Source organism: Agrilus planipennis, unplaced genomic scaffold (genome assembly GCF_000699045.2).
Source record: "Agrilus planipennis isolate EAB-ADULT unplaced genomic scaffold, Apla_2.0 scaffold26, whole genome shotgun sequence".
In the NCBI taxonomy this organism is placed as follows: domain Eukaryota; kingdom Metazoa; phylum Arthropoda; class Insecta; order Coleoptera; family Buprestidae; genus Agrilus; species Agrilus planipennis.
Window position 1 is genome coordinate 1,084,778 of NW_020439469.1, and position 25,208 is coordinate 1,109,985.

Genomic DNA, 25,208 nt, shown 5'->3' on the forward strand with positions numbered 1-25,208 from the left:
GGCAGCTCCGACAGAACACAGACCAACCTTTACCTGCTGTCTTAACAGCGCGTTTTAGAAAATACCACAAATGGCGTGGTGAGCGCCATCTGTAGTACGATGCTACATTTTAGGATTACGTGTGCTCCAGCAAGGTCCATTTAAAAAAGCTAACGTGCTTATCACGTTGAGGTTACCTACGCCAGGATTCGTTTCAGCAAATAGATATCCATATTTTTAAATGGACCTTGCTGGAGCACACGTAATCCTAAAATGTAGCATCGTACTACAGATGGCGCAAACCACGCCATTTGTGGTATTTTCTAAATTTAATGTTGTTAGTTAGTGTGTAAGAAACCGTCTCATTAAACACATCAATCAAATTCGCTACTAGTTTCATTTTAATAACATTCTAGTAGAACGGGACTTCAGAAACGCAACTTCCGAGTGGTCTCCGGATAATTTTTTGTCTCACGACTGCACACGATCTTTGAATATTTGTGCACAACGTATTGTGATAACAAGTTAATTATTTAAAGAAGTACACGCCTTCTCATCTATTTCATCGTCATTGAGCTTCTCAAATTTACCGGAACCATTTGCATCGTAACAAGTGCAAAAATGAAATGTGTTCAAATAAATGAAAAAAAGCCAGATCTCGAAACCCGTGTTGCGATCTTTGAATATTTGGACATGACGCGTCATAGTAACGAAGAAACACACGCGTTGTGGTCTACTTCTTTGCGTTTGAGGTTCTCAAGTTTGTAATTGTAGAAATGAGCACAATGTATCCAGGGAAACTTAAAAAACGCACAACGCGAAATTTATGTTACGATCTTTGAATATTTGAACATGACGCGTCATGGTAACGAAAAAACTGTTTATAGAAGCACACGCCTTGTAGTCTAGTTCTTCGCCATTGAGGTTCTCAAGTTCATCATTTATTTTGTCAAAGTTACAGAAATGAACACAGTGCATCCAGGGAAACTCATAAAAGGCAAAACGTGAGATTTGTTTTGCTATTTTCGAAGAGCAAGACGCGCCATGTGACGAGAAAACTGATTGAAATAGCACACGCGTTGTGGTTGACTCCTTCGCCACTGAAGTTCTCAAGTTCATCATTCATATTGTCGTATTTGGAGAAATGAACACAATGCGTCCAGGGAAACTAAAAAAAGGCACAACGCGAAATTTGTGATGCGATCTTTGAATAGTTGAACACGACGGCTGGTGATAAAGACGGAATTATATGAAGAAGCATATCATGGAATTTTATATTCTTCGCATATTTCCTCGAAAGTATTTCATTACCGGAAATGCAAATTTCGCATTGTTGTTGATAACAAAATAATTAGACCCAACCTCAAAGTGATTCGTTCCCTCAGCCATCTATTTTGCTATATTTAAAAATCCATTGTTAGCATATTACTTTACTTTACTGAGGAACAATCTATATGTTAAAGCCAAAAGTACATATGCAGTTCCACTGCGGAATGACCTTACGGCAAACTCCGATATAAGTTCTAATTTCTGCTTTTCACTAATCGAAATTTGAATAGAAAACTAGCTAACATAACCCAATCCTAATGCAACCTAACCTAATCTAACATAAGTTGAGCCAGTCTCTCCTAGAATTAAACAAAAACTCGTTAGGCAAACATCGAAAAGTACTATAGGTACTCAATAGGTTAAGTTTCGACTTTGGAAAAGAGACAGTGAAACTATTTCTACGTTCCAATGAAAATGCGGCTTGCCCCATTTAGGAACTGCCAGAGTTAACGATCGGGTGAACTTTGACCCAACATTGGGTTGCTCAACCTTGATTGAACGGAGTTCATCCAAGGTTGGACTAAGTTAGGCATACAATTGATCTACCAAGAATGGATCGTTTTCTCTGTCTCAGATCTCGACCAAAGTAATGCTGGTGGGCGGGCAGTTCCTCCGGACTACGCCGGAAGGCCCTCTTCAGCCTAATTTCAGGAATCGTGGGAATGGGTGGGTGGTGGTTCGGGTGGGAAAGATGAGACGGACGAAATGAAAAGAAAAGAGCAATGATCTAAACTTTTAGACCATGCTCTCGGTGACCGAGGACTTATTTTCTTACCTAAATTAAAAAAATAATACCTAGAATTATTAAGTAAATGTTTCAATCAATATTTTATTTTTAATTAATTAAAGAGACTTTAATAGTACTGTTCAAACAGTTAATGTTTACAGAAAAGGAGAAATTATCTTAATAATCTGAATTATATTATTTTTCTTATTAACAGGTAANGACGTTTGAGAAGCGAATCGCAGACGTCAATGCGGCGGCACAGATTTCTCTCTTTGAGAACATGGGGAACCCATACATCGAGCTTCGAGGATAATATGGTAACAATTAATAACAGTCTATCTATTAATTTAGAAAATTAATATTCAAATTCAAATCTGAGTTATGACATAACAGACCAAATCAATAATTACAATCATTAGCAGTTTTATCTCTGGAGCTCCAGATCGTGACGGCGGTTTAAGCGGTTAGGAAAGAAATAGAGAAGCATTATTATAAATATTCATGGAATTAGTTACATTCGTTCTTTTATAATCCACAGTAAACAATTATTCTCTTCATTCCAATCTTAAATAAGTCATGGTTATTTAAAATAATTGTTTATATATAGTTTACTAGCGGTCCGCCCCAGCTTCGCACGGGTGCAATGCTTATACTAAATATAGACAATACAAACCGGCCCCCCGGCCGGTATCGCCGCAACCGCTATCAGTGGTGTTGTCGAGCCGGAACGCTCCGGAACGTCGTTCCGGTACTTCCTTTTTGGACAGGAACGCGTTCCGGAACTAAAGGTGATTACTGATAACGAAAATTGGCTGACGTAACAATTAAAAAGAATTGCTGATTTTTTTTCCTAATTTTTGTATTATGTATTATTATAAACAAGGGTTTGTACCGAACCCGAACCGGAACGAACCGGCTTGTTTTTCCGAACCGTGAACAGGGCCGATCCTGGCGACGGGCGAAAATTGGGGGAAATCCCCCCTCCCCGTCGTCGTCAAAATTGAGACATGAGACCGCACAGAGCGGCTGCCTACCCAGGCTCGGCCCTGTCTATATAATTATATATACGCGTTCCGGTAAAAAAAAAATTAGCACAACACCACTGCCGCTATGTCCCTGCATTTTAAATCTGTAATATCTTCGAAAATATTAATTTAAATTACATGCCCTAAAGGGTCATATTGATCTATATTAAATGCACAATGTATTTAAAAATACTTAATTGAATAAGAATTAATGCTGTATTGCTTAAAATCGCTTCGTAAATAAGTCATTATTTTTCATAAAAAGTAAAGGATAAAAAATGGTTATTGTGGATTGTCTCTAAGAGATAGACATACTATCATGAACTTTCTTGTAGATCTTTTAAAGTGTACTTTATTTATAAAAAAAAACCGCATCAAAATCCGTTGCGTAGTCTTAAAGATCTAAACATACATAGGGACAGACAGTTGGAGGCGAATTTGTTTTATACTATGTAGTGATTTACAAATTTTATTCAATGGCAGAAGGGTTGTCTCTAGGCCAACTCTGGGGCATCTTTTGGATTCATCGTTGGTCCAAGGTTGTATGCCAGGGCAGGTAATTCAACCATATCTGATCCAGAGCTGTAATTCAACTTTGTCCCAGAGCTCATCACTGACAAGGCAACTTTGGCCCACACCTAGCCATCTTCCTACATGGGACAGTGTGTTTCTTCCTTTATATAAACATCATTGTAAGTACTAATTGGTTGAACTGATTGTGATGTGTTATTTTTTACTAAAAGATGATACTTACTTGACCAAGAATTATCATTCTCTGATTAAACTGTGATTGAGAATATAAATCCTCAATTAACGTTTGCTTATATTCTGAATCAACTTAACTAAATTAGTTAATAGGATACAGGTGGTGAATACCTACTCAGTTATGGGCATTTAAAATTGCGTAATAGTTTTGCATAATATATGACATGGGTTTCGAGTCCATTAGGTCACAAATGGTAAATTGCAATCAAAGAATATATTACATAAAAACTTTCACTTCTGTGTGTATGTGTATCTTACATATACATGTAATGCCTACAAAGTTATTTTATTCCCTGGGCCACCAAAGGTCAAAAGATTATGTAATGAAGTTGTAGTATAGTTCAATCATTAACGTCTATGGTTACATGAAAATGTTGCTTCCATATAATTTACATTTATATAAATCAAACACTTTAATGTTACAAAAACTATACTAATCGTCAACCTCTTAAGTTCAACTAAAATTCTTTTATGAATAATGCAAAATATGCGTTATTAACTACTATGTTTTAAAGTGGATGTCACATAAGCTTTCCATAAAATTTTCTCCATAACAATTGTTTCTCTAAAAATCGTGACTTTTTCGGACGAAATATTTTATTTGTTTGTTTGAGAAAATAATTTGATTTTACAGAGCTGGGCTGAGGAAAGGGTGGGGGGGATAATGACTGGTTTCCATATATTGAAGTTAAATTTTTTCCGTAGGATAATTCTAGTTTACAGTACTGTTCACAAATAGTTAAGGATGTGGGTTGTTCTATAGGGGTGTTCGGAAAGTCATTTTTTAATAATCCGATGGTGCCAGGTCTGAAGAATATGGTGGGTGTAGCATTGTATCCCATTCAAGCTGTAAAAGCTTTTGGCGAGTGATCAAACTTGTGTGAGGTCTCGCGTTGTCTTGGTGAAACACTACATCTTTCCTGTTGATTAGTTCTGACCTTTTCTGTTGAAGTGCATCATTCAGTTTGTCCAGCTGATGACAGTAGACTTCCGAATTAATCGTTGTGTTATCCGGTAAAAGCTCAAAAAAAACGATTCCTTTAAAATCCCACCAAACAGACAGCATCACCTTTTTTTGGTGAATATCGGCTTTGGAAATGGTTTGAGCCGGTTCATCTTTTTTGCTCCATGACCTCTTGCGTTTGACGTTGTTGTATACAACCCATTTTTCGTCCCCAGTGATGATGCGCTTCAAAAACGGATCATTTTCGTGACGTTTGAGAAGCGAATCGCAGACGTCAATGCGGCGACACAGATTTCTCTCTGTGAGAACATGGGGAACCCATACATCGAGCTTCGAGGATAATCCCAGGCCTTTCAAGTGGTCATAAACTGTTGAATTTGATAAATTTAACCTCAATCCGATCTCACGTGTTGTTATTCGCCGGTTCACATCAACTAATGCCTTTATCGCGTCTTTATCAGCTTCAACCGGCCTTCCCGAACGTGGTGCATCTTCGACATCAAAATTGCCGGATCGAAATTTAGCGAACCAGTTCTGGCACTGGCGTACTGTCAACACACCTTCTCCATACACATCAGTCAATTTCTTTCTGGCTTGAACAGCATTTTTACCCTTTCTGTAGTAAAACAGTAAGATATGTCGAAAATGCTGCTTATCGCTCTCCATATTTAAAAGGGCACCAACCAAAAACTGCTGCGTAGAATTAATTGGAATTTTTCACACACAAGCCTTGCTATATGAGCTCTCAAAGCATATAAAAATTATACGGCTTAAATGTAAAGTTGTGTGCAAAAGAATACAATTAAATCCTCTGTCGGGAAAAAACGAAATGACTTTCCGAACAACCCTATAGTTTTAAGGAAACGCGAAGATTAGCTGAGGATAGGAAAGAGTGGAGGTGCGTGTCCAATCAGTCTTAGGACTGACGATCTTATGATGATGATGATGATGCTGATAATTCTATATTCTAAAGACTTTTAAAAGAATTAAGGAAACCAATACGGTTAATGGTTAATGTCTTTAATTTATTAAATGCCATCTTCATCCACCTTTCAAACCATATTAAATCCCGTTAAAAAAGTCATTTAAATACTACCCCAACAAAATTTTAATTTTTGGTTGACGGATTCAAACGAGATGGTCGAGTTGAAATCGTTGAGACGAACAAAATATAATGTTTATAAACACTATAAAATTGCAAGGTGTCAAAATCATTATCGCAGTTATCGTTTATCAAAATCCGATATACCAACAAGGGACACAAATTGTAACACTTCGTCAATACAGGTACTATGTATTTTTATTCACCGGAAAAAGTAAACACAAGATCTATATCAAAGTAACAAATAATTTAATATAGTAACCAATAAATAATACAAATTAGGATAGACGATCTACCCCAACACAAACTTAATTACCAATTTTTACTAAGTACCTAGATTTTTGTTATATTTAAGTACTTATTAAATAAACTTATTGCTGGTGTTTGTTTTTTCTCTTTTCTTTGTCAGAATTACGCGACACTGGCGAGTACCCGGTGCAATTATTCGGCACCTGGCCGGGCACTAAAGAAAGTGCCCGGATCCATTGGGTACTGGATCCAAACCGGGTATTCGGCTCATCCATCCCTAGTAGTAGAGTACTTCCTAATTTGCTCCAAATGTCATAATTGCTGACTGAAAAAGACGGATTCATGGATTCTTCTTTAATTTTCTTCATGTCTTATCAGGCAGTAAATAATAAGACACTTTTTTTTTATCGCTGATATATAATACCAAAATATTTAGGAAACATTAGTTCTCGTTTATCACTAGAAGTTGCTTTCAGACGAATAATAATTAATCTGTTTCTGAAATTGAGTATTGACATTACAAATTATGGATTACCTATATCTCGTTTATTTTGGAAATTAACTAAGAATTATATTATGCAATGGAACAGAAACAAAATGAGGCAGGACGTAAAAGGAAACACGAAGAAGGGCGGCATGAAATGAAAATAAAAATTAGGATGATTGCAAGGAGATATAAGAAAACAAAAAATATATATAGACTCGATATGAACAATAAAGGTAATAAGTAATAAGGAGAGGGAAAAATTCCAAGAGAGAAAAAGGTAAGATAGAAACAACTGAAAGAAGGAGTAATATAGAAGAGGAAGAATAGATATACATATAATATGGTAAAAAACGGGAGTTATAAGAGAGATAGTAGCAAAATAAGGAATGAATGTAGGGAAAGCAAATTAGCAGTGGGCAAAGTAAGAGGAAAGAATATGCAGAATATGTGAAAAAGGGAAGGAGACATTAAGGCTTGTTTTATAATAGAGTGTAAAAGATAAAGCAAATAAAGGGTGGTAAGTATTAAAGGACATTCTTACTTTAGTTTAGGTTAGTACTACTTCCTTTTTGTTCTGTTCTTTGAAATAAGAAAGATGGGGAACGGAGAATATAATGGGACTTGATTGTAAATAACGTAGCAGTTTAAATATGGGATATATGTATGTATAGAGTGAGTGTTTTAGAAACAATGGCAAATATTTTGGGAGTTAGTAGTACTGATCATGTTGAGTAAGATGTTCAGATAATTTTGTGTTTGCAAAAGCTTCATTTTACAGATACAAGGTTTAACAGCTGCCCCACTATTGCCTAAAATTTTTGCAGAATATTATATATTCTTTTAAGAAAACTGCCCTTGCTAGCACCACCCTGATCCTCAGATATTCCACTTAATTAGTATTTTTGGTTTAATATTAAAACCCCCCAGTTTATGAAATAATGTGTTTCCAAGCACTAATTTATTTGAATGGCTTACGCAGAATGATGGGTACCAGCATCCCCCAAAATATTTGCCATTCCTCCTGAAATACTCCTGTATATGTGTATACCTATTGAGAATGCATTTAAATGAATTACGTATAAAATAAAAAAATGAAAATTCCTGTTAAAAAACGATTCAACTCAAAACTGATTATTCCTATTATCATTTCTGTAATATAAAAAGCAAGAATTAAAAATTGTTTTAAAATCCCTCTAGTTTCACATAGGTAGTGCCATCATACGTCTTTAACTGTAAGTAACCTGAACTAGAAATCTACTTTCTACTAACAGTCCCATCTTTATTAATTTAGCCACTCCTTCACAGATGTCAGCTTGGTGTTCTTTCAAAAATTTTAATTTGAAATTAACAAAAGGCTAAAATTTATTAACTACTTCCATTTGTATAAAATACTTATGCTTAAAAAATATTTTTTTAAATATTGTTTTAATATTTTTATCATGAATTGTAAACGCGTTGCAGTAATTCTTCTGAACTTCATTCATAAAAGTGCTTTCCTAAAAAGGCAACTTTTTTTCAATTAAAAACTAGAAATGATCAACAAAACACTGAAATTTCTATGCATTTCCTCAATTAATCTTTTTTTTTTTTTAAATTATAAATGGAGCTTCATTTAAATCTGTCGGAAATAGTTTGTCGCTACGTAATTTATCTAAAGCAAAATATCTTTTCCATTTATTCACATATTGCCTTATTTAATAATATTATTTTACATTTTTTAAAGAATCCGGTGTCTATACAATAAATAATTAAAAGCAACAAACAAAAAGAATGTTCAAATTCATTTACTGGACTAGGGTACGTAACTGCAAACTGATGCAGAATGTACTACATTGCTGCTACAGTTTTCAAATATGGCGTTTAGTGATCGGTGAGTTGTGTTTGTGTGTGAAGTGACTGATTAAACTTTTTAGATATATTGTAAAAGGTAAGATAAAGAATATTGGTACTTGTATAAAAAATACGTTGTGATAAGTAATTCTCAAATTGAAAGCATAATTACAATTATTACTTCCAACCTTGCAAAATTTATGGTTATGTTTAATGTCATAACAAATTTTTTGAACAACAAATTATTTTAAATAACAATTCTAGTCACAACCTTATCAAAAACATTTATTGTCGTTGTAATTAATACAAGGTTTGCATGAATGGAACCGACAATGTTTGAATGAATATAATGCCGAACGGCTTTTGAATGTTTAATTAAACATAACCTACAGTGGTTTAGTTAGTTTTTGTTAATACATAGTTTTTGTACAAATGCTTCGTTCGTTTTATCTTTACAGCATAGAATTGTGTCTTGATATATATGTAGTAATTCGATTATTTTATCTTTGTAGAAAACAGGTAGATATTATTTGTTGTATCTAATAACTGAAATCTAAATCACACACTGAAATAGAGTTTGTTTAACCAATTCATTGTGTTTTACATAAATGAGTGGTTTATAATACTAATCAATATCTTTGTTTACTTGGTAAACATGAGATTATTAAGCCCTACCCTTATGTTGCATGGTAGTTGTGAATGCTACTTGCTTTGTGTTGATTTTAATTTATAAAACATAGATACTAGGGGATTGCGTTCCTGCTTGTGTTATTTTGTTTTGACATTGTGTATTGGCCTTACAAAATTCATTTTTTTATTGAAAAATAACATAATGTAATTACTTATTCAAAAAAAAAAATATTATTTTTTCTGCCATTACCAACTAATGTTAAATTGTTGTGCATACTTTGTATGGTAAATGATCAATTAGGTATAAAAAAATTATCACATAAATAATATTGACTCTGTATCTGTTTTATAGATTAGATTGGTGTTTACTACCTTTTAAATTTATTGTAATTACTCGCAATTTTTTGTACATACACGTGAGGTTCCTCTAATTATTTTACGTTTTATAACATAGACACTTAAGCACCCACTTGTCCTAAAGTTATTAATAACATTTGATGAAATATTACGTATTTCAGTTATCAGTCTGTTTGTTCAGGTGGATGATCTTATTTTGTTATTTTGTTTAATAATTATAATATTGTTTCTTGTAACTGCAGTACTTTATAGTAAATTTTTGCCTTCGTGGTGGCTAGAGGACCCTTAACAGCTCTTGATGGAAGAGTCGAGAAAACGTTTGTCGTGGGGATGCTCGAATGGTGGTTGGGGTTCTGGTCGCGGCCGATTTAGTCCTTTTTCTCTTATGTTCTTTATTTTTTATTTATTTCTTTTCTGACGGATTAGTTTAGAAACATGAAGTTATGGTAGGAAAACTCACGAAGTGAGTGTTGTTGCCGCATATTTCCTTTTGTTTGATAGTCAATCTGTGGCATCTATTTATACCCAAAGGTTTCTTTTTTTGTCGATCCCAGTGCGTTTAGTGATCGCTGAAGAAGCTTCTGAAGTTAGTCTTCAGAGTAGCAGTAAAACGTTCAAGCACTCGATATAAGGCTTAGTCCTCGTTTTAGTAATGCCCATAAGTTCAGTAATCATCTTGAACAATGTCGACTGGGAGTTTCTGTCTTGGCGAGAAGGCAATTTCATTGCTATTCCTTAGCGACTATTTCTCACTAATTATAATGATAGTTAAAATCAATCAAATTATTGTTGTAATGGTCCGCTAGATGCTTTTGATTGACACCATATTTGATTTATGCTTTTTTATCATTGCTGCACTACTTCTCACATGTGCATTTTTGTTGTTTACACAATTTCGTTATAGGGTTACTATATCTCCAGTTTTAATCCGGAGATTCCAAGAAAACTAAGTTTATTTCCGGATTCCATATTATAAAAAGTAATCTCCGGATTTTTCAATTTTATGAAAACCAAAATTTTATTGTTCCTTTATTGGCAATGCCGTACACAATGTAGTTACTATACTAATTTTCTATCCAGAGTATAGAGTGAGCTGGTGGACGCAATACTTTGAATCACCCCAATATACACATGCTTGAGAAGGTGTCCTACCAACTTATCTCGCCTATTTCTTATTGACTTTCATAGAGTCCTGTGTTCTCTTACTCTTTCTAATACCCATTCATTTATAACCTTCTCTATCTATTATCATTGACCGGTAACACCACATTTCGAACGCTTCTAACCTTTTCTTTTCCGCCGCGCCCCCCACTGTCCATGTTTTACATCCGTACAGCGCCGCGCTCCAAACATACACTTTTAACAATCTCTTTCGAATTTCTAAATTAAATATTAAGCATTTTTTTCTATACCTGTGAATATAAAGATAGGAGACCAAAAATTAGAAGTGGCTGTTTTTAGTTATCTAGGAAGGCAGATAAGTCAGGACGGAAGGAGTAGTAGGGATATAAAGCAGACGATAACGCAGGGTCGTGTCACCTTTAATAAAAAGAAGTCGCTTCTATGCTCGCGAACGGTTAATTTAGAAATTCGAAAAAGATTGTTAAAGGTGTATGTTTGGAGCACGACGTTGTACGGATGCGAAACATGGACAGTGGGCCCAGCGGAAAAGAAATGGTTAGAAACGTTCGAAATGTGGTGTTATAGGCGAATGATGAGGATAACGTGGATTGAAAAGATTACAAATGAAGAGGTATTAGAAAGAATAGGAGAACAGAGGACTGTATGGAAGTCAATAAGAGATAGGCGAGATAGGTTGGTAGGACACCTTCTTAGACATGAAGGTCTAGACAGAGACATATTAGTGGCAGAAACAGGAGTTAGGATGGGTAGAGGTATACCTAGGTTAGATTACTGTTGCCAATAGTTAAGGATATGCGTTGCTCTAGTTTTAGGGAAATGCGAAGTTTAGCTCAGGATAGGAATGAGTGGAGGTACGTGTCCAACCAGTCTTAGGACTGACGACCTTATGATGGTGTGTTATCATTGTGTGTTGACGGTATATAACTCAAGAGGGTTTGGTATCTACTTGCTATACAATTGCAAGTAACGTTTTTCATTATGCTAATACTAATTGCGCTCAGTTGTTATTTGTTGTTGTTTCATACTCCGATACTACTAATTTCTAAAGTTGTGATTTTGTTAGTTGACGTGATAATATTTATGGCCTTGTGTGAAACAACATGGCATATGTAATATAAATCTTTTTTCAAAGGCGTGTCATTTCCAATGAACGCTTCGATACCCACCAACGACGATACGCTACTGCTCTTAATAGAAAATTAAACGTAGATATTGATTTAGATGTCAGCAATGCAAAAAAATAGCATGAATATCTGATAAAGGAAGGTAGGGAACTACTTGCCAAAGTGAATCTAAGTTTTCTTACAAAGCATTATGCTTTAGATGCCTTTGTTAATTAATTACCCAACATAGATGGATTATTCGTTAGTAGGGGTTTATTAATGACTTCCAATTAGTACCCGTAACTGCTTATCAAACATTTCGGAGATGGGGGTATTACACATTATTCAGCAACCTCCCCAAACTTGTGTGCAGTGTATCAGGTGCAGAAGGAGGCGAGATTTAACGGGTTATTGTTTCCGGATTTTGTAATGTTTCAATATGTGATATATCTACTAGTGCCTTGTGAAAAACGTTAATTTTGCATTATTATTATCTTTGAAGACTTGTGTAAGATAGGTTGCGTTGTCAAAATATTGTAGGACAAAAGATCTGTTGCAGCCAATCTGAAATATGGCTAGGCAACTGAGAAAACAGTGGAAAGATGGAGGGTGAAATGTGATGCAGTGAGTAGTTACTTCGTAACTTGTGTGCTTTAACCTGAAACCAATACGTTAAAGGTGCTTCATTGGTTTATATGAGTAAATTACCTACTACTGTATGCATTTTAATGTTCTGTATATGTATTATTCTAAGTAGATGTGTGGCGTCATTTTTTGGAGTTATCTCCACCTAGGGGACTTATGGTAATTACTGTGGCATGGTTATGGTAAGAAAGGTTTCCTTGATCAGCATATGTAAAGTTCTATGCACCAAGGAAACCTACGTTAGGTTATGGTATGGATGATCACAAAGATTAATTTGTGTGCTATGCTTGGACAGGTTGAACCAGTAAGTTGTAGAATCATTTCTAATTCCTAATTGAAAAGCACTTGATATCCAATTGAGTCAAATATCAACGAAAACTGAAAAATTGATATAAAACAAAAGAGAAACGCCTTTCTGAATTAGCAGGGAACCAGATACCACAATTTTGAGAATCCTACATAATTTCCTTAATATAAAAAGAGTCATTGGGTGCCGAGAATGCCCCTTCACATGGGGGCGTGTGACGTGGAAACTGCCCCTATTTTTGAGAAGAAGCGAAGATTTACATCATTTTGAATCTGAGTCTAAGTAGGAGTTGATGCTGTCATGAAAAGATTCCCTAAGGAGTCGGACAATTTCAGTTCATTTTGAAGGCAAAAATAAACACTGTTTTGATGTTTACGGACAATAATTCTAGGATTAATAAATGCATTGAGTTTAATTTGGATTAATGGAGAAAAATAGTTATTTCATTTTACTTAAACCACAACACCTTTATTTCGTAAACTACTGGACCCCCTCTAAATGTGGATATTACTGTTAAGTACTTTAACAGTGCTAAGAACTTTTAGTTACTTATGTGTGTGTGATGCTACTTCTATTCTTTTTTTGTAATTTTTAGTAAGTAATTTATAAAAGGACATAAAGTTAGTTAACGATTTCTCATATTTCTTGGAGTCAGAGTTCGCAATGTTTAGCACTTTCATAGTGCTACGAATAACTAATCGCTTTTGCTTGATGTATATATTTTTGCTTTGCGTTTGTTTAAGAAGTACTTATAAAAAATGATCTTGGGCAGTTCTTCAGTTTAATTATTTACTAGGATGATGCCCCTAATTCGATTTTCAAATGTCTTTTCAAAAACAAATTACCCGGTCAGTAGGTACCTACCCAATATTTTTGTCTAGCCTTTTTGATGCGTTTAACTGCCTCTTGAAGGCTTGGTTCGGTAATAACGTGTGACGATTTGACGGTTACTTTTTCTTATTGAATTGTCGAAGGATCATTCATCACCGTACAGCCTGAACTAACGGTAACAATTATTTCTGGAATTATCTCTTAACATTACATCATTAACTCGTTACAGTTATTAGCGTGTTCGTTTAACTTTGTTTCGAACCGGCGCGGCACGGTGATGTGTTTGACCATCGCATAATCACCATCGATAGCGTGAAAACTTAGTAACGCGTTCAGTAAGTGTGAGTAACCTTTGACAGTTCTTGATGACTACGGCCAATGAAACGAACGAATCTATGGCCTTTGGAATCTAGGGTAACTTGCTTTATTTTATTTATTTACACTTTTTCCAATTCAGAAAATTGTAGCCAAAACAGTATCTGGACCTGTAACAACGGTAAACAGGTAGATTCTTTTTTTCTCGATCTAATGAAAATCACTGTCCAGCCTTTGTTTACGATAGCATTATGTATAAGGGGTTGTTCATAAGGAACGAGAATTGCATGTTTAAATTAGTAATTCAATATTAGTACTATTATTAACTACTATCATGTTGGAAAATACCACAAGTGGTGCGGAAAACGCCATCTGTAGTGCGATGCTACATTTTAGGATTTCGTATGTTCCAACAAGGTCCATTGAAATATATGGATATCTACTTGCTGAAACGAAATCGGCGTAGCTAACCTCAACGTGATAGGCACGTTACCATAATCGAATAAAATAATTCGAAGTGGTCTGCATTCTGTCGAAACTGCCAGACGCGGATCGCGATTTCGATCTATTTGGATCTCATCAGCGCGTCGCAGACAGCTCCGACAGAACACAGACCAACCTTTACCTGCTGTCTTAACAGCACGTTTTAGAAAATACCACAAATGGCGTGGTGAGCGCCATCTGTAGTACGATGCTACATTTTAGAATTTCGTATGTTCCAACAAGGTCCATTTAAATATATGGTTATCTACTTGCTGAAACGAAATTCCGCGCCATTTATGGTATTTTCTAAAACGCGCTGTGAAGATAGCAGGTAAAAGTTGGTCTGTGTTCTGTCGGAGCTGCCTGCGACGCGCTGATGAGATCCAAAAAATTCGAAATCACGATCCGCGTCTGGCAGTTTCGACAGAATGCAGACCACTTCGAATTATTTTGTTATACTATCATGTTCAACATTCGCAGAGATGTGAAACTCAGGATGGGAATGAGAATTATTTTTTTGGTTGTCCTCATGGATAAGTGTCATCATCAGTTGTACCTAATTTTGCGGTGCGTGGAATGTATACAATCTTTCTGATGTTAAGAAATGTTTGAAGTACACACAAATATAGTAACGAGCAAAATTGTATATAAATGTGCTTAGATATTTAGATGTTTCCATTTTTTCCTTGTCCAATGCTCGTCTTGTAAAACTGATTTTTATTAATTTAATCGCATTTAGTTAATAAAAATATAATAGATTTGGAAACATTGACAAGGTAAACATTTTTTGTAAAGAAATTTAATTTGTTTCTTCTACTTTTAGTAAATATATGCCCGGTGACATATGTAGCTTCGCCATTTTTGCTGTGCTCTGATGAGCAACACTAGAATTTACTAAATTTACGAAAATACTAGTTAATTTGGTGGTACAATCTAGTTCCGCCACTCGAACATATGGTCCTCTTAACCTTCCAGAACAACATCGATTCTTTCGGTTTAATTCACTTAAGGATATTCTACTTGAGGACTATCCTAGATATTTGAAAATATTCTACCTAAGAACTACTTTAGAAGCATTCTAATCCTCAAACTCACTTGCATCAAACATTATAAGAGAATTCCAAACGTTTTTTAAAAGGCTTTGGTCAATATATGTATAAAATCCCATAAACAACTGTCAGTAGTCATCCCTATCGCTCTAACATAAAGTTTCGCGAACATCCTTGAACGTTCCTTTTGGTCTAGTTCATTCCATTATATCCTAACCGACAGCAGTATTAAAGACATTTGAGACTATTCTAGCTGAGGATCACCCTAGAAATAACCATAAAATTTAAAACTCTTTCTTTAGAGCACTGGTCGAAATATAAAAAAAGTACTTTAATATAGCGTTAGAAGTTTACTAAACCAGTGACATAATGGTTATCGATCATTCCAAAACGTTCTCGAATCTTCAGATCCAGTTCTCTCTAGAATATTCTACTTGAAGGTAATCCTAGATATTCGAGAACATTCTAGCTGAGGACAACAGAAGAAGCATTCAAGACGCAAACCCACATATACACTAATCTGGAGAAATTTCGAGCATTACAGTAGATTTCGAAATATGAAACTACCCTAAGTCGACCACTTTTAATCACCATATTTCCCACACCACCACAGTTATCGACTTGCAGTCACCATAGTATACGATGAGATACTCGAGGCTACAAGCTCATGTATTGATTTAAATTAAAATGGTAGCATGCGACGAATATTTACTAATGGAATTTTGTATTTATTTTGAATTTTATTACTAAGCACGAATTTTCATCTGTTTATTTTCTCGTAAATCAGTGAATATATAACTTCTTAAAAACATGAAATTTCTCATTTCATGTTTAATTTAATAAAAAATAAATGCAAAAATGCGATCGGTTCTGTAGGTTTCTTTCTTCAAGGATTTACTTATAATTATTAATCGCATCAAATAGGGAAGTACTATTGGAAAACCACTTCCTGGAAGAGGAAGCGGTATTACTATTTTAGCACGCAAACTTCGATCTTACTGTTTGATCATTTACCTTCAGTGCTTTGAAGGCTTTTTATTTAATTATTATTAAATACACTTTGAATATCACCGTTTCTCAAACTGTACCTACTTAGGTACTTAACTCATTACTGTCAGTCTTTATTTATACGTAAAGTTTATATTTTTTTTGTCTCCGTTCTACTACATAATTAATTTCCCAGAAGTGCATATCTTTCGGTTTATTAGACTTTAAAAACAGGAAAAGAAAATCGCTCTTTTATACTTTATTTGAAACAAGCTTCTACCCACCATTTCAGCATCGTCAAAGTATTTCTAATTGATGAGTTATTCGTGAGCCTGATTTTATTTTTTTTCATGAGAAATTTGATACTTTGGCTCCTTTTTTTGTAGCCCTTTTTTGTGACGGGAAGTTTTGTAATACATCCGCCTTTTAAGTTCTCTATTTAGATTGTCACCTCGCTGTAATTGAAGTTGGACGTTGGAAGGGCACCATTAATTAGTTTCAGACAGAATTAAGAACATATACCGCGTTCGAGTTTGTTTCTTTATCGAACTAATTGTAGACACTGTGATCGAACAGAACGCTGACTACTTTGTTAAAAATAAAGGGATATGTGTGAGTGCATAGCTGATCCGCGCACTGAAAACCTGGAAAGATTGTTAAATTTAATAAAAGACATTGTTTATGCATATTATGTCGTTAGGGTGGCACAAAAAAACAGTAATACTTTTTATGTTTGATCTTGCATATGTTAACATGTTTTAGAAAGACCGATCAAAATTTAGTTCGATTATAATATTTAAAGGAGTCACTCGAGATATTTAAAAGTTTCCGAAATGATTAAAAATTGATTTTCTTTTTTCTTCAATTACTGTTTCTATCTAGTGGAAGAGATCGTTTAATATTTTCTTAGTAAATATACACTAAGTTCTCGGTTACCAATTTATTGAAACTAAAATCATGTGGCGTAGGTCCCGATTTCGAAACTGCTGGTTTACATCAGCACGTCGTAGACACTTTGGATGAATCACCATCCAATTTGTTTTGTTTTCGTGGAAGATGGGAAATATTCAAATGACATACAGCCGTCCGCACGAATGGGTAGTGTCGGATTCCCGAGGAAGGTGTCCTCGACTAAGACTCGTCTACGCCTATACCTCAGGCCGTTTCTAGGACTATTATTTCGGGTCCTAAGGAGGTTAAAGAAAGTCTTCCGCCCTACCTCCCGCTGCAGCCCAGAGGTACTGCCCGTCCACCAGCATTAGTTGCTGGTGGGAATGAAAAGTTTTCTTTTTTTTTAATGTGCTCTTTGTTGTCACCGACCGAACCGCAGCTCTTTCGTAAAAGCTAGTTTATATAACATCAAGATGCAGTGTCATCTACTGGTATTTGCTATTAATTGTAGTTAACCTTCTTACAACCATTTTTTAACATTTGAAGTACTGATATGATTTATCTTGATTAGATCATAAACCCCATCTAGAAATACTCATCATACTTTCTATCTCTAATATGTCCCTAACTAGCCCTTCATACCTGAGAAGTTGTCCTACAAACATATCTCGCCTATTTCTTATTGACTACCATATAGTCCTTTGTTCACCTATTCTTTCTAGAACCTCCTCATTTCTGACCTTCTCTATCCACGGTATCCTTATCATTCGCCTGTAACACTACATTCCTAATGCTTCTAACCTTCTCTATTCCGCCGCGCTTACCGCCCATGATCTCGAAAAACTAATAAAACAATTTTAAATGTTGAATAGGTATATATTTATTAGCGTATATTGCAATACAGTTTACGTGCTTACATTACTTTTACAATAATATATTACTTTCACTTCACACACAGTTGATCTTCGTTTGCTTTTTTATACGTATATGGAGCAGTAAGTACTTGATAAATCGTAATCATTTGAAGGTTGGCTGCTTATTGACCTTTCTGCCATAATTATAACTTACCGTTACAATTTCCATAATTTAACGAATTACACGTATAAATGCATGACTGCTCTACATTTTGCGTAGTAAATACAATAGCGCCACCGAACGGAAGAAGCGAGGTACAGGAAATTGCACTCAAAATCAACCTAATTTGCATTCAGATATTAAATAATTAAACAACACGCCTTATTAATTTAACGCGTGTGCTGATATTCAACTTACAATAGTAAGTTCCCGAATATCTGCCTGTGAAATTTAACAAGTGTGTTGTTTTTATTGTTTTACAAATCCGGGCGTTTCTGGCAGATTGCTTCGCGCAAATTGGGCATAACTTGCAAGTAATATTCTTTATTGACTGTTCTGCCCTGTGGCAAGAACTCATGATGCACCACGTCCCTGCAATCGAAGAAAACTGTAAGCAAAACCCTCACATTCGACCTAATTTGACGCTGTTTTTCGGTCTTGGTTCGTGCGGCAGCTTCAATTGCGATGATGGAGCTTTGGTGTCCACGTCATAACCATAAACCGATGATTCGTCACCAGTTATGACTCTCTGGGGCAGATTTGGGTCGTCGCAGACAGGGTCCAACAGCTCCTTAGCGATGTTAATAAGATGCTGTTTTTGTTCGAAATTGAGCAGTCCTGGTACGAATTTCGCGGCGACCCGTCTCATGCCCAAATCATTGATAAAAATCGAATAGCAGGAGCCAACGTTTAGGTCCTCGGCAAATACTCTAACGGTGATTCGAGTTTGGCCAATACTAGTTTCTCCATTTCATCAATGTTTTCGTATGTTGTTGACTTGCTAGGGCGTCCGACACGCTCTTCGTCGTTCACATCTTCTCAGCCCTCTGAGAACATTTTGTATCACCGATAAACGTTGCTTCGATCCATGGTAACTTCATCATATGCCAAAGCCAACATTCAGAATGCGTCTGCGCATTCATCCAAAATTTGATACAGATACTTTGATCCATTTTTTGGAATATGCAAAAATCGAAGCCAAAACACCTGCAAGCAAAGCAGCTGTCAAAAATTAACTGAACATTCAACACAAGTACCAACATAACTCCATTTAAAAATTGAAAATCGAATATACATAACCTGTGGATATTCTTGATCAGACCTTGTACAATCATGCCAACATAAAAGCATGCATGTCGTTTTGTAAATACATGCCTTGCTCAGGCCCGTTTAACGAACGATAAGATGGAATTAACAAAGTAATGCTTAAACATTAGCTTTACTTTATTTCCAATACACCGTACGCTTGAAATATACATTGTTGCAACCTCACGGACTGTGTCAATTGCAAGTTGAAGTCCAGTTCGAAACAGTAAAACTCAAATCTGTCTTAAAACATTCAAGGAAAGAGTTTTTATACTTATAATTTGACGGATTTACGTTAATTAATTCTAGTTAATTGTTTAAATGGGATCTATCTCATCCTCATCATCATAAGGTCGTTGTCCTAAGACTGGTTGGATACGCACCTATCTCATGTAATATAAAATCGTCGTCACATCTGTATATGTATATTAGGGTGATTTAAAATTTCTTTTTTTAGTTCATTATTACTAGTGTGTATGGAAAAGACTGTGGTTTAAGAAAAGCTCATAATGAAACGCAAATATGTTTATCCCTGTGAAATCTTACAAACGGCGCGGTAAAAGCCATATGTGGTACAATACTACAATTAGTGGTATTCAATATGTTCAACAAGGTTTATTTACGTAGATAGATACCTACTTGATGAATTGAATCTACGAATCACCATACGTTACCAAAATCGATTTTGGAAACCGGTGGTAATATCAGTATAGGCCCATACCGAGCGACATGGCCTAGAGGTTTAGACCGTTGCTTGGTATTCGGGAGGCTGCCGGTTCGATTCCGGGCCAAGTTTTTCTGTGGTTTCTTTGGATCACTTAAGCAAATGCTGGGGTAGTAATATTCAACAGATAATCTTTCATTCTCTTCTGTCTTCATTTCATGCGTCTTATCTTTCTCAACCGAACCACCACCCATTCATTCCCACGATTCCTGAAAGCAGGCTGAAGAGGGCCTTCCGCCGCACTTTCCGGCGTTGTCCTGAGGGACTGCCCGCCCACCAGCATTAGTGACTGGTGGGAATGAAATACCCAATTTTTTTTTGTAAGCCTGTAGCAGTCATTTCGACAGTATCCCGCGCGTTTTAGTACTGCAGTAACAGTAAACAGTCACAACGGTTTATTTACTTGGCAATGTGATTAATAACTACTCTTGGAAGTTGATGTTGATGTGCCAACAAAATTGTCTAAATAATAAAAAGGTAACAAAAGTAGTACAGCAGTAATAAAAAAAAACATAGATGAAATAAGCAAACAATCAAAAGCACCTAGCAGGACTTTGCAACAAGAATTTGATTTTATTTTTAAGAAAATTTTGGATCGAGACTAGAAAGCTTACTCATTTTTCTACCCTTTAGTGGATGATCTTTTTATATCCTAAATTAGCTTACTTAGCGATGTATTACTTTCGGTTTTACAGATTTGACTAAAAAAATTATCGTTTGCATTTTCTTTTACATATTCATCGCCTTTTTCTATTTTATAGTTTACTTGGTTTCATAATATGTATAATTGGTTTTGTTTAATTGCTTTGTCAAGGTAAATTGCTATTTTGTTTTGGTTCAGCTACCTCTTTTACTAGATGTAAAATTGCTTATGTAAAATTCAAACCGCCGAATGCTTATGGTTACCAATAAGCAATATTAATTTAAATTTTTATTTCACGTGATCTACCCAATGCTTACTTATCGTGTAGTGTAAAATGTTTTGATAGTTTTGTAATGTGCATTGAATAATGAGGATGTAAATGTAAGTAAGTGCTGAAATTACAGAAGGGAATTCGTATCTGAGTTTTGTTTGAAAGTGAACACCCAATGATGTAACTCACAACAAAGTTAATAATAATAATTTTGAATATTAGACTTCATAGCACAATACGACGACTTTTGTCCAAACTTATCCAGAAACAAGAATATATTTTTCCGAATGTTTGTGACGTACTGAATTGGAATTCTGTCAGTTCTATTTGTTCTGGTTTTCGAGATATTTTGACCTAAAGCTGCCGAAAGCTGGGTCTTTTGCGATATTAGAGATAATGTTACATCGAAAGGTATTGTCGGACATTATAACATTCTTGGATATCAATGCATTTGGTAATTGTCCAGGATTGGGGTTCTAGATCAAAATCGCTCCAAAAATTTTTTCATCTTGTTTTATCGTTGATTAAGTTTTTTATATAAACTATTGTCAACGGGGTGTACTAAGTACCACATGAAATAAGACACGTAGTTGTAGTTATAGTAGAAATAACTATATTTAATTTAACTTAAATTTAATCCACTATAAACTAACTTTACAACTACAAATAACGATTAATTAAAAATGATGATAAAAATCAATAGGAATGAATTAGGATAATCGTGATTGTCTTATGGAGATGATGTTTTCTCCAGCGAGTCTATAATAGCACTGCTTTAAAATTTTATAAAATCTATGAACCTACTATCTCTAACAATAATGTACAAACATAATATTATCCTACCCCCAGGTAGGCGGTCATTGGACCTACAAGAATGCAGCCGAGGGGAATTTTGGCTATTAACAATAATAAAATTGTGATTGTACGTGACAAACACAATAGCACACACTTTATAATTTACCCGACTACCCCGTATACCTAACACCCCTAACGGGATATGAAGANGACTTCATAAATAAAAAAAAATTTTTTTGATTGATATTTTTCAAAATTGCTCCAATTCTGGATAATTACCTGTATTAGTGACGTCTTTGTTTGGTTAGGTAGATTTATGACAAATTGGAGTTTATTTAATACCCCTGCTGATATGTTAGAGACAGAAAGCATAAATTTATATACATTTCCTAGTACAATACTGGAATTTCATACAATTCCTGGAATTGGGGCTCCAGACTAAAATCGCTCCAAAAATTCAATGATTATATTCAAGGCGGGGGAGACACATTTTTTTTATTACAGCACACCTCATAGGGTATATGGTGTATGTATAGTTGTATAGTTATTAAAATATTGTAACATATCAGCCAGGGCAGGGCATAATATAACTTCAAATCTGTCATAAATCTACCTAACTAAAAAATGACGTCACGAATGCAGACGATCATCCAGAATTGTGGCAATTTTGAAAAATTATGATTCAAAAAAATTTTTTTGTTTATTTATGAAGTCATAAAAAATTGTCTCCCCGCCTTCTAATATCTAATTCTATTATGTAAAATGACCGAAAATCTATGAAAAAACTTTGGAGCGATTTAGGTCTGGAGTCCCAATTCTGGACAATTACCATGCTATTAACGGAACCCAGAGCATCTAAATAATGAAGCACGTGACTTTACGTTTAGGTATAGTAACATTACATTCCCAGTATAGGTTAAAGTCACTGTTTGATATCATTTATTTACCATTACTTTCATTTTTTACAACTGTTGCATTGAAGGAGCATTTTCGAATTATATTATTCATTATGTCTTTATCAGAGTTTGTACGTACTAAAAATGTTGCGAATCAGTTCTGAGCCACATTCGTTTCTTGTTATCAGGACAGACTGAAGTTGTGCATGCATAAACATATATGATAATTCTGATAGCAGTACAAAGTTTCCGTTTGGTTTTTAAAAAAATAATAATGGACATTCGTTAATTATAATTCTTTCCTGTTGAACTTAATAATAGAACTTATTACCTGAGTTTACAGAGAACTGTTATTCTATCATACCTATATTTATTGATTTACTCCTGTTTCGATTCTCAATAGTTGGCTCATCGATGTCGTTGTCCGAACAAATTTTTTAGTTTTATTTGTTATTACTTATGTTATTATTTATACATCATCATTGTTTTAACTCCTACACTGCGAATTACCGGAGTATAGGTGATTTTATTTCGTTAGGTTAGGCTTGATTTTTGAATTGATGAATTGATAACGTCAGTCCAATAATTGTAACAACACTAACATATCAATGTTCCTTTGTAAATCAAGTGTTGATAACTTTATTTACAAAGGAACATAGATACGGTACAAACAGTTGATTTTACAATTTTTGATAATTTTGGCAATTGGGGAGTGAAGTGAGCGTTATCGTTGCGTACCGATTAATCTCTTGAATCTTTATTAGTTTTCTCAATTGAGAAGTTAGAACGGGAAAAAGGTGTGGCCGAGATAAGTTGATTCAATTTTCGAGGGTAGTGGGCGGAGATCGTTTGATATTGTTACAAAAGAATAGGAAAGGCGATATTAAGAAAAGGCATATACAAGCAAAAGTTGTAGTAAGAGAAATTGACGTTCGTGGAAGGGTGTGAAAAGAGTAATAAAGCCATAAATAAGGACTTTCGAAATTTATGGACTTGAAATTTATGAATAGCAGAATTATTTACGACAAGGCAATAAAAAAAGGTTTCCAAAAGTGTTGTATTTTAACAATTGTATTTGGATTGTAAGCAGTTTTAAATGATCGTGACGAAAAGGGATAATTTGCCATGACAAAATTAATGGTAGTTTAAAAAACGCGTGACGGACGCAACAATCCTTAATCGCTTGTTAATGTTTCTACTGTCATGGTTAATTGTTTTTGCTTCTGATGAAATGTATTTTTCATGCATGTTTCCCTATGTTTGCTGTATTGATTAAGTTGTTCCAACTACCCTTAAGAACTTGTTAATGCTTCTATTGTGATGGTTTATTGCTTCTGCTTCTGATGAAACGTATTTCTATTGTATATTGTTGGTTCACTTTCTATTACTAATGGTCAGCTAATGACGTTCTTATCACTACTCCAGCTAAATTGTGTACATTTTCAAATTTCTAATATTTCATCACATGCTAATTACTACTCTTGAAACGTAAATAATCCGTACATTACAATACAATAACATAAACGATAACACACACTAACTTCCATTTAATAATAATTACCATATTGCTTATTTTATTATTTAATAGTAAATATGATAATAACCTCTTTACTATAACCATGTTATTTTTTTGTTCTCGCAACGAAAAATACCGAACTACTACCGAAATTCTTACGACAGACTTAAGCAATGCTTAAGTCAGGAACATCCTTTGCTTAAAGTTAAGCATCTGTTTCGATTCTTAAGCTCGACTTAACTTTCGGTGCAAACCATTTTCGCCTTTTAAGAACTACTTAAAGCTAAGTAGTACTTATTTACGTCGGTGCAAACGGGCATGAGAAACGTTACCCGGACTCCTCTCCATCAAAACCAGCGATTTGTCGTTGGTATGCAGAGTTTAAACGTGGTCGTACGAACACAAACGATGCGGAACGTTCGGGTAAAGTGAAGGTCCGTGAGATTGCAGAAATAACACAGATATCATCTGGAAGCGTACTTACAATTCTTCATGAAAATTTGAGCAATGAAAAGGTTTTTTCCAAGTGGGTGCCGCGATTGCTTTCAGTGGAATAAAAACAGCAACGAGTCGACGATTCAGCGAACTGTTTATCGCTATTTACTCGCAATAAAAAGGATTTCCTGCGTCGATACGTGACCATGGATGAAACATGGATACATCATTTCACTCCGGAGTCGAATCGGCAATCATCTGAGTGGCGCATGGCTGGCATAAGCCGCCCAAATCGTCCAAAAACGCGAGAAGTATTTAAGGACAATTTTCTTTTCTTTCTCACACCACTTTACCCTCCCTTGTTGCTTTGTCGGCCCTAAAATTCACATTTTCGTAAAGACAAATAATTACATCAAATTCACTATTACCTTTAGGTTTTTCTTTCTGCCTTTCCTGATTTACGCACAGAATTATTAGTTCCTTGTCTCGAAATCCTGTTTAATGCTCTCTGTGGTACAGATTCTTCTAAGTCACATTCATCCGATTCAGAACTGTAGTAAACGTCATTAC

At 35.0% G+C, this 25,208-nt stretch overlaps 1 protein-coding gene across 5 annotated transcripts in view; it reads left to right on the forward strand.

The window, feature by feature from the left end:
- Positions 1 to 8,468: 8,468 nt before the first annotated feature.
- LOC108740021 (mitogen-activated protein kinase-binding protein 1) overlaps positions 8,469 to 25,208 on the forward strand; it is a 482,920-nt gene continuing 466,180 nt past the window's right edge. For all 5 annotated transcript variants that reach the window (XM_025979098.1, XM_025979105.1, XM_025979104.1 and 2 more), the window contains exon 1: positions 8,469 to 8,554. The gene's annotated coding sequence lies outside the window, so the exon portion shown is untranslated. The remainder of the gene's footprint in view (positions 8,555 to 25,208) is intronic.